Source organism: Echinops telfairi, unplaced genomic scaffold (assembly GCF_000313985.2).
Source record: "Echinops telfairi isolate 266 unplaced genomic scaffold, ASM31398v2 ScPeMD7_7469;HRSCAF=8507_0, whole genome shotgun sequence".
Classification (NCBI taxonomy): Eukaryota; Metazoa; Chordata; class Mammalia; order Afrosoricida; family Tenrecidae; genus Echinops; species Echinops telfairi.
The window spans coordinates 96,982,537-96,997,003 of record NW_022111372.1 but is presented as its reverse complement, the minus strand read 5'-3'; the positions used below and the strand labels follow the sequence as shown (position 1 = coordinate 96,997,003).

Here is a 14,467-nt window from a genome sequence, read left to right as displayed (position 1 = left end):
TTTGCAAACCATATTTGTGTGGTCCCGCCCAATCATCTGGTGAGAATTACAAAACCATGGGTAGAAGAGCCATCGTTAAGCATGTCACTTCACTGCAGAATCCTGGGGCCTTGACTGAGGCTCCTGACAGAATAAATTAGTCCTTTCATGATACTCCCAGGGCAATAATTCTCTCCCACAGAACTTGGACCCTAAAGGAAGAAATAAGGTAGAGAACAGGAGTAAAAGTAGAGAACTAAGCAATTCCTCCAAATTCTCCTCCTGTGCGAGCCTCGCTGCCAAGAGAAGCCTGCCCATTGGCCTGCCTACAATCTGTCAAATGTCATTTATTTGAACCATATTAACTTTCTCTTGTTCCCCTTCTATTTAGCCCCCACTTTTCTCCCCAATATATGCACTCTGCATCCCTTCCCAACACTGCTCCAGCTCTCTGAAAGCTTCCTGACATATTTGTTGTAATGACAGATTTTTGGAGGCCATTTTCTCTCCAAAATAACACTTCATGCAAAGGCTTGAAGCCTGGCATGTTCCAGGAATGACTAGTGCTGGTGTCATGCTGAGTTTGTAAAATGAAGTGGAGGAGAAGCGGCAGGTGAGACAGGACAGGAAGGAAAGAGCCAGCTTTATGGAGGGCCTTGGAAACCGGGAAAGGAGTTAAAACTATATCCTAATTGATGTATGTATGGATTGTGATAAGTGTTGGATGAGCCCCTAATAAAATAATTTTTTAAAAAGGAAAAAAAAAAAACCCAACTATATGCTGTAGGCCAGAGAAGCTATTGAAGAATTCTGAATAGGTTGGCACTCACCATCCATTCACTCAACATTCATCTTGAGTATTCATCCCTATCGATTTCTGTCCTTCACCACCACCACTTCCACATCCCATTTGGCTCATACAAAAATTCTAATAGAGACAAAATATGCCCAATGGCAGTGAGTTGGGTTTTACTTTTTTTATATGAGTCTAAAGAGTACTCAGCAATGGTTGCAGTAGTACATTAACATGAAGCTGCCAGAAATTCAAGCCAGATGTAGAAAAGGACATGGAGTAAAGGATGTCATTGCTGACGTCAGATGGATCTTGACGGAAAGCAAAGAATTCCAGAAAGATGTTTGTGTTTTATTGAGTATGCAAAGGCATTTGACTGTGTGGGTCATAATAAACTATAGATAGCATTGAGAAGAATGGAAATTCCAGAACACTTCATTGTGCTCACATGCTTCCCATACATAGACTAAGAGGCCGTCATTTGAACAGAACAAAAGAATACTGCAGGGCTTTTCGTTGTTGTTATTTTGTTTTGTTTTATGTTGTTTTATTTTACTTCATGGTTCAAAATCAGGCAAAGCTTATATCAGAGTTGTAGCCTTTCACCATTCTTATTCTATGCACTGAGAAAATGATTTAAAAAGCTGGACTACATGAAAAAGAACATGACATCAGGAATGGAGTGTGTTTACTAACAACTTGGAATATGCAGATCACACACCCTTGTTTGCTGAAAGTGAGGAGTATTTGAAGCATTTGCTGATGAAAATCAAGGACTGAAGACTTCAGTATGAAGTGAAACTAAATGTAAAGTAAACTAAAATCCTAACAGCTGGAAAATAGAGAACATCAAAGAGGGCACTCCTGGTGCTGAGAGCCAAGGGAATCGAGCATGAAGTCATCAATATCAACCTGAAAAACAAACCAGAGGGGTTCTTGAAGAATTTCTCTGGCCTGGTGCCAGTTCTGGAAAACAGTCAGGGTTAACTCATCTATGAATCTACCATCATCTGTGAATACCTGGATGAAGCCTACCCAAGGAAGAAGCTGCTGCCAGATGACCCCTATGAGAAAGCTCACCAAAAGATGGTCTTTGAGTTATTTGCTAAGATACCACCTTTGTTAGGAAGGTTTGTTAGAAGGCGAGATAAGGAAGACTGCTCTGGCCTAAAAGAAGAATTGTGTAAGAATTCAGCAAGTTAGAGGAGGTTCTGATGAATAAGAAGACAACATTCTTTGGTGGAAACTCTCTTTCTATGATTGATTACCTCATCTGGTCCTGGTTTGAATGCCGAAAGCACTTGAGTTAGTTGGGTGTGTACACCACAGCCATGAAGAAAAATCCCATAATATCAGTCCTCTGCCTGGATACGAATGCCTACTGAGGTTTCTTACCTCTCAACTTGCAGAACAGCCTGGAAGCCTGTGATTATGGGCTTTGATGAGGGGGCAGATGTCTGAGCTTTTGCTTCACCAGATATGAAGACTTACAAGCTTCTACTTTATAAGGGATCTCATGTCTTAGTGGATCACCTTCTCTGATTGATTTGACATGGCCTAACTATGAAGTCCCTATAAAGCCTCCTATATTTACCAAAAAAATAGATAACATCAAGATAAATGAAAAGAAGATTAAAGTTCTTAAGGATTTTGTCTTGCTTGGATCCACAATCAGTGCCCATGGAAGTGCTGCTAGTAGGTACTATCAAATCCCTCCAACTCATAGCGCCCCTCTGCACAACAGAATGAAACACTGCCTGGTCCTGTGCCGTCCTCACAACTGTGCCTGTGCTTGAGGCCACTGTTGCAGCCATGGTGTCAATTCCTCTCCTTGAGGGCCTTCCTCTTTTATCCTGCCCCTCTACTTTACCAAACGCAATGTCCTTCTCCAGAGATTTGTGTCTCCTGACAAGATGTCCCAAGTATGTAAGCTGAAGTCTTGCCATCCTGGCCTGTAAGGAGCACTCTGGTTATGAAGCCTTTCCCCAATCTTGCCATTGCCTCATAGGCATATGAAAGTTGGACATTGAATAAGGAAGACTGAAGAAGAATCCATGCATTTGAATTGTGGTGCTGGAGAATATTGAAAGTACCATGGACTGCCAAAAGGACAAATCTTGGAAGAAGGATGGTCAGAATATTCCTTAGAAGAAGCAAGGATGGTGAGACCTAATCTTATAGACTTTGGACATATCGTCAGGAAAGACCGGTCCCTGGAGTCGGACTTGATAATATGGAGGGGCGTTGAAAAAGAGGAAGACCCTCAATGAGATGGATGGACACCATGTGAGCTCAGGCCTAGGAACGACTGTCAGGATGGTGCAAGTCCAGGCATTGTTTCATTCTGTTGTGCATAGGGTTGCTATGGGTTGGAACCGACTCAATGCCACCTCACAACAACAATCCCAACACTACATTCTTCTTCATGTGTATTACTCTGGGTTGACTAGTGAAACAAATTCATAGACATTCATATGTGTATAAGAAAGAGCCTTATATAAAAGAGCAATTGTATACTCAGCAAACATCCCAGCCCAGTCCAGACCAAATCCATAAGTCCGATATTAGCCCACATGTCCTATAACAATCTATACAATCATCTTCAGACTCATTCAACACATGCAATGACACTAAATACAGGAAGATCACAGGCCAGTGGGTGGAAAGTCTTGTGGATTAAGTGGCAGTGGAAGCATCTCAGCACTGGCAGGGGTCTCCATGTGGCTCCTTCAGCTCCAGGGCTCTAGAGTAGCTCCATGTGACTTGTCAACAGGAATGTCTCAAAGGGAGTGTGTGTGTGCCCTGCCTCCAGCGAGCTATTCATCTCCTTAGCACCTCCAAATGAGGTCATCAAGCTGTGACCTGATTGACAGGCTAAACTCCACCCCTTATTTAACTACCATATCATGTAATCCAGCTTCTCTGATTATTTGCTCCATACACAGATTGAAAAAGTATGGTGAGAGAAAGTAGCAGTCAATATATCAAACATTATAGTTCCTTGGGGAAATCTGCTGCCCATGACGTCTTTAAAGTGTTAAAGATCGAGCGGGGAGTGGGGAGGGAGGGGAAAAATGAGGACCTAATGCCAAGGGCTTAAGTGGAGAGGAAATGTTTTGAGAATGATGAGGGCAATGAATGTACAAATGTGCTTTACACAATTAATGTATGTATGGATTGTGATAAGAGTCATATGAGCCCCTAATAAAATGATTTTTTTAAAAAAGTGTTAAAGATCGAAATTTCACTTTGAGGATTAAGGTGTACTTGACCCAAGACATGGTATTTTCAATCACCTCTTGTGCAAGTGAAATTTGGACTTCGAATAAGGAAGATAGAAGCAGAATTGATGTAATTGAATGATGGTGCTGATGAGAAATAATGAAAGAAGCAGGGACTGCCAGAAGAACAAACAATCTATCTTGTAAGAAGTACATCTTCCAAGAGTGCTCCTTAGAAGTGAGGATGGCAAGACTTTGTCTCATGTACTTAGGACATTTTATCAGGAGAAATAAATCCCTAAAAAAGGGACATATGCTTGCTAAAGTAGAAAGGCAGCAAAAGGAGGAAGACCCTTGACAAGATAGATTGGCTACCTCAATGGGCTCAAGCACAAGAACAATTGTGAGGCTGGTGCAGGACCGGGCAGGGTTTCATTCTGTTGTACATAGGGTTGCTATGAGGCAGAACTGACCTGACCTCACCTGACAACAACATGTGAGACACCTGAAGTCTGTAGGAAGAAATGTGAAATGTGAATTTGAGGCTGAACAACTCTGAATGAGGGATTCCAAGTTCTAATGAAGCCTAGCCCCACTCATGTGTCAATCTGTCACAGTGTGGTGGCTTATGGGTTGCTGCCATGCTACCAGATATGACAGCAGAATTTCAAATACCAACAGGGTCACCTATGCTAGACAGATTTCATGCAGCTTCCAGACTGAGAACAGACTGGGAAGAAGGAATAGACTGTCAAATTCCAAGATATTCGCCATAGAAAGCCTTATGAATAGCAATGGAACACTGACTGGAGGATGCACCTCTTAGCTAGGAAGGCATTCAAAATATGACTGAGGAAGAACTATTGCCTAAAATAGGGCCTCTGTGGATGAAGCAAAGTTTTCTGAACCTTCATTTCCTGCTTGGGGACAACTCAAAATGAGAAGAAATGGCTTCGAACATCCTTTAACTTGGAATGTAGAAAGTGTGAGTCTAGGAAAACTGGAAGTCATCAAAAGAAGCTGTAACTCATACTGATGGATACCCTAGGCATTGGGGAGCTGAAATGGATTGGTACTGGCCATTTTGAGCAGACGATCATATGATTTACAATGCTGGAAATGACAAATTCAAGAAGAATGGTGTCGTATTCATCATCACAAAGGATATTTCAAGATCTGTCTTGAAGTAAAATGTTGTCTGTGATAGGGTAATATCTATACAAATAGAAGGAAATCCAATTTCTACAACTATTATTCAAATTTACATACCACTAAAACTGATGGTAAAGAAATTGAAGAATTCTATCAATTTCTTCAGTCTTTATTTAATTAAATATGCAATCACGCTACATTGATAATTACTGATGATTGAAATGCAAAACTTGGAAACGAAAAGAATGGATTAGTAGTTGGAAAGTTTGGCCTTGATGACAGAAGTGAAGTTGGAGATCACATAATAGAATTTTGCAAGACCAACGACTTCCTCATTGCAATTACCTTTCTCAACATAAGTAGTGACTCTACCCATGGACCATGTCATATGAAATACAAAGGAGTCAAACTGACTACATCTGTGGGAAGAAAGGATGGAGTTCAATGTCATCAGCCAAAGAAACACCAAAGGCTGACTGTGGAACTATCATCAATTGCTCATATGCAAGGTCAGATTGAAACTAAAGAAGTTTAAAACAAGTCCACCAGAGCCAAAATACAACCTTGAGTTTATCTCGTTAATTTTAGAGACCATCTAAAGAACACATTTGACGTACTCAACAATAATGACTAGAGAACACAAGGGCTGTGGGATCACATCAAGAGCATTGTACACTGAGGAAAACGAAAGGTCATTAAAAAGACAGGAACTAAAAGTAACTCACAGCCATCGAGTCAACACTCACTCATCAGTGACCCCATAGGCTGGAGGATACCTTCACCTGTGCGCTTCCACGTCTGTAAATCTTCACAGGCATGGAAGACCTTCTCTTTCTCCCGCAGAGCAGCTAGTGGGTTACAAATTGCACTGCTAACCACGAGGTCAGCAGTTTGAAAAAGATGGGAAAGAAAAAAGAGATAAAAGTGGCTGTCAGAAGAGACTGAGGGGAAGGGAGGGAGGGGAAAAAATGAGGAACTAATACCAAGGATTCAAGTAGAAAGAAAATGTTTTGAGAATGATGTTGGCAGCATATGTACAAATGTGCTGGACACAATGGCTGGATGTATGGATTGTAATGAGACCTCTAAGAGCTCCCAATAAAATGATTTTTTTTTTAAGAGAGATGCTGAAACTTTCTTTTGAATGAGAGTAGTTACAGTAATAGAAAAAATGATGACGTGAAAGAGCAGAACAGAACATTTCAAAGGGCAGCTTGAGAGACAAAGTAAAGCATTATGATAAAATGTGCACAGACCTGGAGTTAGAAAACCACAAGGGCAGAATAGGCTCAGCATATCTCAAGCTGAAAGACTAAAGAAAAGATTCAGCCCTCAAGTTGTAATATTGAAGGATTTTACAGGGAAAATATTGGATGATGCAGCAAACATCAAAAGAAGAAAGAAGGAATACAAAGTCTCTGTACCGAAAAGCATTGGTTGATACTAAGCTATTTCAAGAGATAGCATATGATCAAGAACCAACGGTAGTGACAAAAGTCCAAGCTACACTGAAGGCATGGACCAAAGAGAAGGTCCTAGGAATTGGTGGGATACCAATGGAAATGTTTCAACAAACTGATGACACACTGGAAGCATTCCCTGGTCTATGCCAATACATTTGAAAGACAGCTACCTGGCCAACTGACTAGAAAAGATTCCTATTTGTGCCCATCCTCAAGAAAGGTGACCCAATAGAATGCAGAAATTATTGATCAACATCGTTAGTATCACATGCGGGTAAACTTTTGCTGAAGATAACCAAAAGCAGTTGCAACCATACATTGGCAGGGAGTTACCAGAAATTCAAGCTGGATTCAAAAGACAATGTTGGATGGATGTTGGCTGAAAGCAAAGAATACCAGAAAGATGTTTACTTGAGTTTTATTGACTTGCTCAATATGCGAAGACATTCAACTGGGTTGATCATAAAAACTATGGATAGGATTGTGAGAAATGGGGATTCCAGACACTTAATTGTAGTTATACAGAACCTAAAGCATGAACTAAGAGGCAGTCATTAGAACAGAACAAGAAGCTGCATGATTTTAAATCAGGCGAGTTTTGTTTCATGATATTATCCTTTTACTATATTTATTTAATGTGATGCTGAGCAAATAACCCAAAAAAGTTTAACTATATGGGGGGGGGAGGGCGAAGCTAGCAGCAGGGTGGAGGAAGCCAACCTGCAGTATGCAAACTTTGCTTGTTGAAAGCCAAAAGGACTTAAAGCAGTTATTTATAAAGATTAAAAAAACTGCAGTCTTCAGTATGGATTACAAATCAATGTAAAGGAAAAAAAACCCACATGATGGGATCAATAGACAACATCATGATCAATGTAGAAAAGATTGACGTTGTCAAGGAATTTATTTTACTTGGATCCATGGTCAAAGCTCATGGAAGTAGCAGTCACTAAATCAAATGACATGCTGCTTTGGACAAATCTGTTGCACAAGACCTCTTTAAAGTGTTAAGGAACAAATATGCCAATTTGTGGGCTAAGTTACACCCGATCTGAGCCGTGGTGTTTTCAATCATCTCACATGCATGTAAATGCTGGCTGTGAATAAAGAAGCCTAGAGGATAATTGATATATTTGAATTGTGGTGTCAGTGAAGAATCTTGAAAGTACCATGGGCTGCTGGAAGAAAAAACTAATCTCTCATGGAGTGCAGCCAGAATGTTCCTTAGAATCAAGGATGGAGAAACAATGTCTCCATGTCTCACATACTTTGGACAGGTTATCAGAAGAGTCCAGTACTGAAAAAGGCTACAATGCTTGGCAGAGAATCCTTGAAAAAGAGGAAGACACTCCATGAAATGGATGACACAGCGGCTGCACCAACAGGCTCAAACCTAACAATTATGAGGCTGGGACAGGACTGATCAGTGTTTCATTGAATGGCAACTGACCTTAAGGCACATAACAACAGTGGGGCCTCTCACCAGCAGCATAGCTGGCCTTTTATGCTCGGCAGCCTGCTCTCCTGCCAAGTCCCCATTGTGCTTGTCTTGACCCCCCTGCTTTCTCCAGTTCTCACTTTCTCCTACTCTTTGACATCTGTGTTCTGGTAGATACATTTGTTCTGAAAATGCCTGGATTGATCCGAACCCTCTGGAAGCCCTGCAGACAATACCAGTAGCTAGTATTCTCCTGCCCCAGCTCTAGCAAGAAGTGTCTTGCCTTGACCAAGCTTCCCGATCTCTTTAATAAAGGTTTTTGTTTGTTTGCTTTTAAGCCAATGAGTCAATTCTGACTCATGGAGACCCCATGTGTTTCAGAGGCTTTTCTGTTCCAAAGGCTTTTCTTGGTTGTAATCTGTTTGCACCACCCAGGGACATTTTAACAAAGGTTAGATCTTCTCTATCTCTTCTTCATCCACCACCTGCCGCTGCATCATTTCACAGACTGAAACTCCGTAGCCATGCTTACTTCCTAGACTTGACAGGTTCTTAAAAACTTGCTGTGTGCTTTTTTTCTCTGTTTGAAATGCCAGCACCCACCACTGCCCCAGCAGCTGGTTTTTTTACTAACAAGATTCCTAATGATTATAAATCCCAATTCAAACATGACTTCTACACCCCCCACTGGCAGCATCATCCTGTCTTGCATAGACTACACCCTAACTAGTTTTTGGCCTCATTATATCCAACTTCCACTTTGCACCCAGAGCAATCTTTCTAGTTCTCAGGTCTCTTGCTCTTTGGTGGTCGGACCAGGGTGCAGCCTGCTTCTGCTGGCAAGGCTCACTTCCTGTGAAACCTCCCTGAGGAGAAGTCACATAGATTTACCCCGATGCAGCCCTGGGTCCTGGAGCTGCCGCGTGGAGACCCCTGCCAGCACTGAGATGCTTACATGCTCGCTGATTTGGCTTTCCTCCTGCAGTTGGTGTCATTGCGTGTTTTATGATATTGAAGAGGACTTATAGATTGGTGTCAGACATATGGGCTAATGTTGAACTTATGGGCTTGGACAACACTGGGTTGGGATGCTTTCTTAATGTACACTTTATATAAAGCTCTCTCATATACATATGATTTTCTGTGGATTTATTTCTCTGGTCACCTAAACTAACACCTACAGGGACCCACTGAAAACTCACAGACCATCATGATCCTTATTCCCTGGCTCCCATCTGGATCATGGCCCATTGCTTGTTTAAATGCTCCTATCTCTTTATGGATTGAGGTGGTACCTTTAAAATTTGTACTACCAGTACCTATACAGAGCTTAGCATTTCCTTTTCCATACATGCCTTAAATAATTTTTAAAAGTTTTTATTGAGTATCTATCTGGTGGTGGTGATGGTAGTTGCTCCAGGTGTGCAGAGAGAGTGTTCTCAAAGACATCTTTTGTAAGCAGATCATCAGGCCTGTCTACTGAGATTGTTCTGGGTGGGTTTGAAGGCCAACCTTTGGGTTAGTAGTCAAGTGCCTAACTCTTCAATCCACACAGAGAACCTGAGTATCTCTCTTCTATATGCTGCACACTGTGGATGCAGAGGTGAACAAGACAGCTAGGGTCTTGCTCTTGGGCTCACAATCTAGCGGCCTATAGTAGGTGCTGAGTGAACAGGCCAGTCAGTGGATCTCTGTTATACCAGGAAGCCCCTGAGAACTCTTTTAAGCTACAAAGCAGGGAGCACAGGTTCTGGAGAAGTCTAGAACTCGAGGTCCCCCTGCATCTTCTCTTAGTGAAGATACTTTGTCTAGACCTCCCTTTGTCCAGAGCTCCTTGGAAGGAGACCATGAGCTGCACCAACAAGGGAACAAAAGGGAGTGTCTTGGTTTCTTGAAGACGGGTCGTGTTAGTGCAGCTGCAGTGCCCAAGGCCACTTGGCCGAGGAAGTTTGGAGACACTGTTTTTCCTACTCTGGAATGGATGAAAAAAGCAGATTCAAAGAGGGAAAGACCTAAAGAGATAGATGTGGAAAAAGAAAAGGAGTGAGAAACAAGGAGAGGAGAGGAGAGGAGACTGAAGCACAGAAGGAAAGCTTGCAAGACTGAGTCCTGCCTGCACTGTTAGTGGGTAGCTCTTGGCTATAGTTCTTCATTTGGGTCCCTGGGAAAAAAAGATTAAATTTTGAACCCTCAGAGTCCCCTAGATACTTTCTGGAGCAAGCTAATTGCTTGAGTTGTCCCAGGCCCCAGCTGGCCATCCCAAGAGGCTTCCACCAGGGTCTTGTCATTCCTTAAACCAGAATATACCCCATGTGGACCCTCATGAACATGGACTAGGCAGTGTTCTGCGAATAGCAATCCCTGGTTTTCATTTTTCCCAGAAAAGATCCTGTGTTCACCAGCTGTTTTCCTAACTGGGAGCTTCAGGTTTAGCTCTCTGAATACTTGCCTGACAGCATTCAAACCTGCAAGGCCCAAACCAGAAACTTCTCTGGTCCAGGAGCCAGAGAGGCCAGGGCTTGGCCCCACAGGTCTCCTGCATACCAAGCCAGGAGCCTGAGCTCTTTCTAGTGCCATCACTCTTGGCCAGCAGACTTATCTGCTCGCTACTGAGGCTGCAATGCCATCTGCTGCTCAGCTCAGGAAACTGGCAAAGATATGGATGCACAAAAAAGATCCAGCCTGGCAGGGCTGGGCAGGAGGCTGGTCCTGGGTCCCAGGAGAGCAATGCCTAAGGCTCTGGACAAACCGAGCAGTGGCCCTCAGAGACACTGTTCCTTGTGATCATGCATCCTGGACTTGGTACAATGCTTCTTTTGTTCAAAAGAAGGACCCTAGGGATTCTGAAAGGAAGGTGGGTCTGCTCTGTCCTTCATAAAAGTCCAGTGTCATCTCAAGGTCAAATCACCCCAAGGGGTCTTAGCCTGCCTTTGAAGTTCTATAGCTTTCCTCAAAGCATTTTTTTTTTAAATTTACAGGTTTAACTAAGATTATTCCAAATGGTGTTAATTGGGCAAATGAAATAATGAGGGCAGGTTTAAAGGAACTAGGGCTTTGATGAAACAAGCACGCTTGTGCGGAATTGAAATAAGAACTCAGACTCTCGGCAGATTTCTGAAGCCCCTGCTCGCTGCATTGTTCCTGCTCAGGCCTCACCTCCAATCCAGTTATGAGTTCAAGTACTTTAGAGACCACACTTTAAAACCCTTTCCTTCCCATCACAATACCTGACACACAGAATTTTATATTTGTTACCAGAATGGTTAGTTTGAAGACATTATCTCCACACAGCTGATGGCAGTTAGCTTCCAAGATGGCACCCAATGCATCCTACCTCCTGGTATTCACACCCTTGGATCGCCCCTCCCACACTGCCTGGGTTAGTCTGTGTGACTGATAAAACACGACAGAAAGGAAATATGTCTCTCCCAAGACCACGTTATTACAGCTACTGCAGCTTCCTTCAGTCATTCTCTCTCCCTCTCCCTCTCTCTGGGGAAACCAGATGGTAGATGGTATGTTGTGAACAGCCCTATGTAGAGGTTCATGTGGCAAGGAATTGTGCCTTTCATCAGTTATTTGCGTGAACTTGGATAAAAATCTTTCAGCCTCAATCAAGCCTTCAGATGACTGAAACCCTAGTGGGCATCTTGACTAGAAATCTCATGAGTCTGAGCCAGAACCACCCAGCTAAGCTGCTTCCGGTTACAGAATGTTAGAAATTGTGTGAGATGTTTGTTGCTTTATGCACTTAAAGCTTGGGAAATATTTAGCAACATGATACATCTGTCATATGGTAGTAGCATTATTTTTACATCATGACATATCATATGCATTATATCTCTTTATAAGATCTGGCATCTAGCCTCCAACCCCTCAATCTCTAATCTCATCACCTACCACCCCCACTCCACTCCCAGCTCAGTCTCACCCTAGGTTCATTCCTGCAGCCAAAACCAAAAGAACCCACTGCCACGGAGTCAGTTCAGACTCCAAACAACCCTATAGGGCAGAGTAGAATAAAACTGTTCCTGAGTTTACGAGACTATAAATCTTTGAGAGAGTAAAAAAAAAACAAAAACAAAAAAACCCTCATATTTCTCCCACAGAGTAGTTGGGTTCTAATTTGGGGTTCAACTTTCTCTCGCTATGTGCAATCAGTTTCCAGAAACACAAACCCCAAAGTCAGACTAAAGCTGTATTTTAGAGTAAATTGCTATCTAGATAAATACTCTTCTGACCCCTGTTTCCATGGCAAGGTTGGTAAGATGGAGTCTAAGAATCTTTGGAAATTCTTTCCTCTCTAGAACAGTTTTGGCTCCCTGATTGAAATGATTTGCAAATCATATATTAAATAAACTTCCATCAATTTATTTTATTGGTTTAATATTTTAATTCTAGCAGTATTTATCTTATACTTGCTATCTCTCCCACTAGTTCTTTAAGTTCTGTGAAGGTGTGACCTTCTGTCTTGGTCACTGCTGTACTCCTGTCGTGGTTAGGTGTCACTGGGTGGGTTCCAACTCACAGTGACCCTGTGTGCAACAGAAAGAAATGCTGCCTGTGATATTTGAGCCATGGCTGCAGCCACGGTGTCAATTTAGCTCATTGTGAATCTTCCTCTTATTCACAGACTTTACCGAGCATGATGCCCCCTTCCAGGTACCTTTCCGATTCTTCTGAAAACATGCCCAAAGTATGAGAGACAAAGTCTTCTGATTGTAGCTTCTCAGGCTATAGTTCTTTCGAGACAGGTCTGTTCTTCCAGCAGCCCACGGTACTCTCGATATTCTTGCCAGCACCGTATGCAAATGCATCAAACTCCTCCCAGTCTTCTTCCTGCTTTCGCTTGCAAGTAAGGTTACTGAAAATGCCATCTCTCCAGTCGGTGCACCTTAGGCCTCAACAAGTGATTTCTTCACTCTTCACACTTTAAAGACATCTTGACTGATGCCCCCATGAGATTTGGTCCTTGACAACTTCAATCTTTTCTCTGTTGATCATGATGTTGCCTATTGGACCCCTGGGGAGGACCTTTTCTTTCTCTCTTGACATTGAGTTGCAGTCCATAATGAAGGCCATAGTCTTTGATTTTTATAGGACGTGCTGAAGGCCCTCTGTGGGAAACAGAACTGGGAAGGAAGAGAATGTATGAGGGCAAACTCTCAACACACATATGTTAAGGAGTCTGAGAGGCCAAGGCCCCTGTGGAGGAAATCTTCATGTTCGTGGGTTGGAGATGCGTCCCACTCACATTCTCCTAAGTAAAAGCTATTTCCCACGATGTCCCCCCATAATAATGTCAAATCTAAGATGCTGTTTGCAAGCACATGGTCACTGCCATGACCTTTTAACACAGCTCATGTTGTGGTGACCCCCAACAATAAAATCAGATTCGTTGCTACTTCATAACTGTCATTTTGCTACTGTTATGAACTGGGTGACCCCTGTGAAAAGGTCATTCGCCCCCCCCCAAAGGGGTTGTGACCCACAGATTGAGAACTGCTGGACTATATACTATGCCTTGCTGTCACATGTGTGCCCCTAGTCCAACCCCTTCCTGTTACGTATGTGGTTACCTGTCATTAGGGGGCTTGCATGCCCCGGGAGTGTATATAAGCCTTGGCTGGAAATATATTCTCTCTCTCTCTGCGTGGACCTGGCTACTGAAGTCATGGTGGTCCCGGAGGTGAGCACTTGTATTATTATCTTGTCTGATGTCTCCTTAATTTTACCCCTCAATTATACAACTGCCCCTTGGGCCCATTCAATTGTGGGGCTAGTACCCCACAGCTCTCCTCACTTTCAGCCAGCAAGATTGAGTCATCTGCATATTACAGGTTGTTAATAAGCCTCCCTCCAATCCTGATACACATTCTTCTTCATAAAGTCTATCTTCTTGGATTATTCAGCATGAAGATTGAACAAGATGGTGAAAGGATATAATCCTTCTTGATTTTACACCATGTCGTGTCTCCTTGTTCTGCACAAACAACTGCCTCCTGGTCTATGTACAAATTCCTCATGACCTAGTATGTTGGAAAAAAAAAATTCCTCATGAGCACAAGGAAATGTTCTGGAATTCCCTTCTTCCAAATGTTACCCGGAGTTTGCTATAATCCACATAGTCTAATGCCTTTGCATAGTCAATAAAACACAAGGAAACATCTATCTGGAATTCTCTGCTTTATCCAAGAGCCATCTAATGTGAGCAATGATATCCTTCATTCCATGTCCTTTTCTGAATCCAGCTGGAATTTCTGGCAACTCCTTGTTGACACATTGCTGAAGCTGGTTTAAAATTATCTTTAATAAAAGTTTACTTGCATGTGATGTTAATGATATTGTTCATTCATTTCTGCATTCTGTTGGGTCACCTTCCTTTGGAATAGACACAAAAAATGGATCTCTCCCAGTTGGT

The 14,467-nt window shown here is 42.5% G+C and overlaps 1 pseudogene; it reads left to right on the top strand.

Moving 5' to 3' along the window:
* Positions 1-2,214, top strand: part of LOC115873544 — a 3,807-nt pseudogene extending 1,593 nt beyond the window's left edge.
* Positions 2,215-14,467: the final 12,253 nt, after the last annotated feature.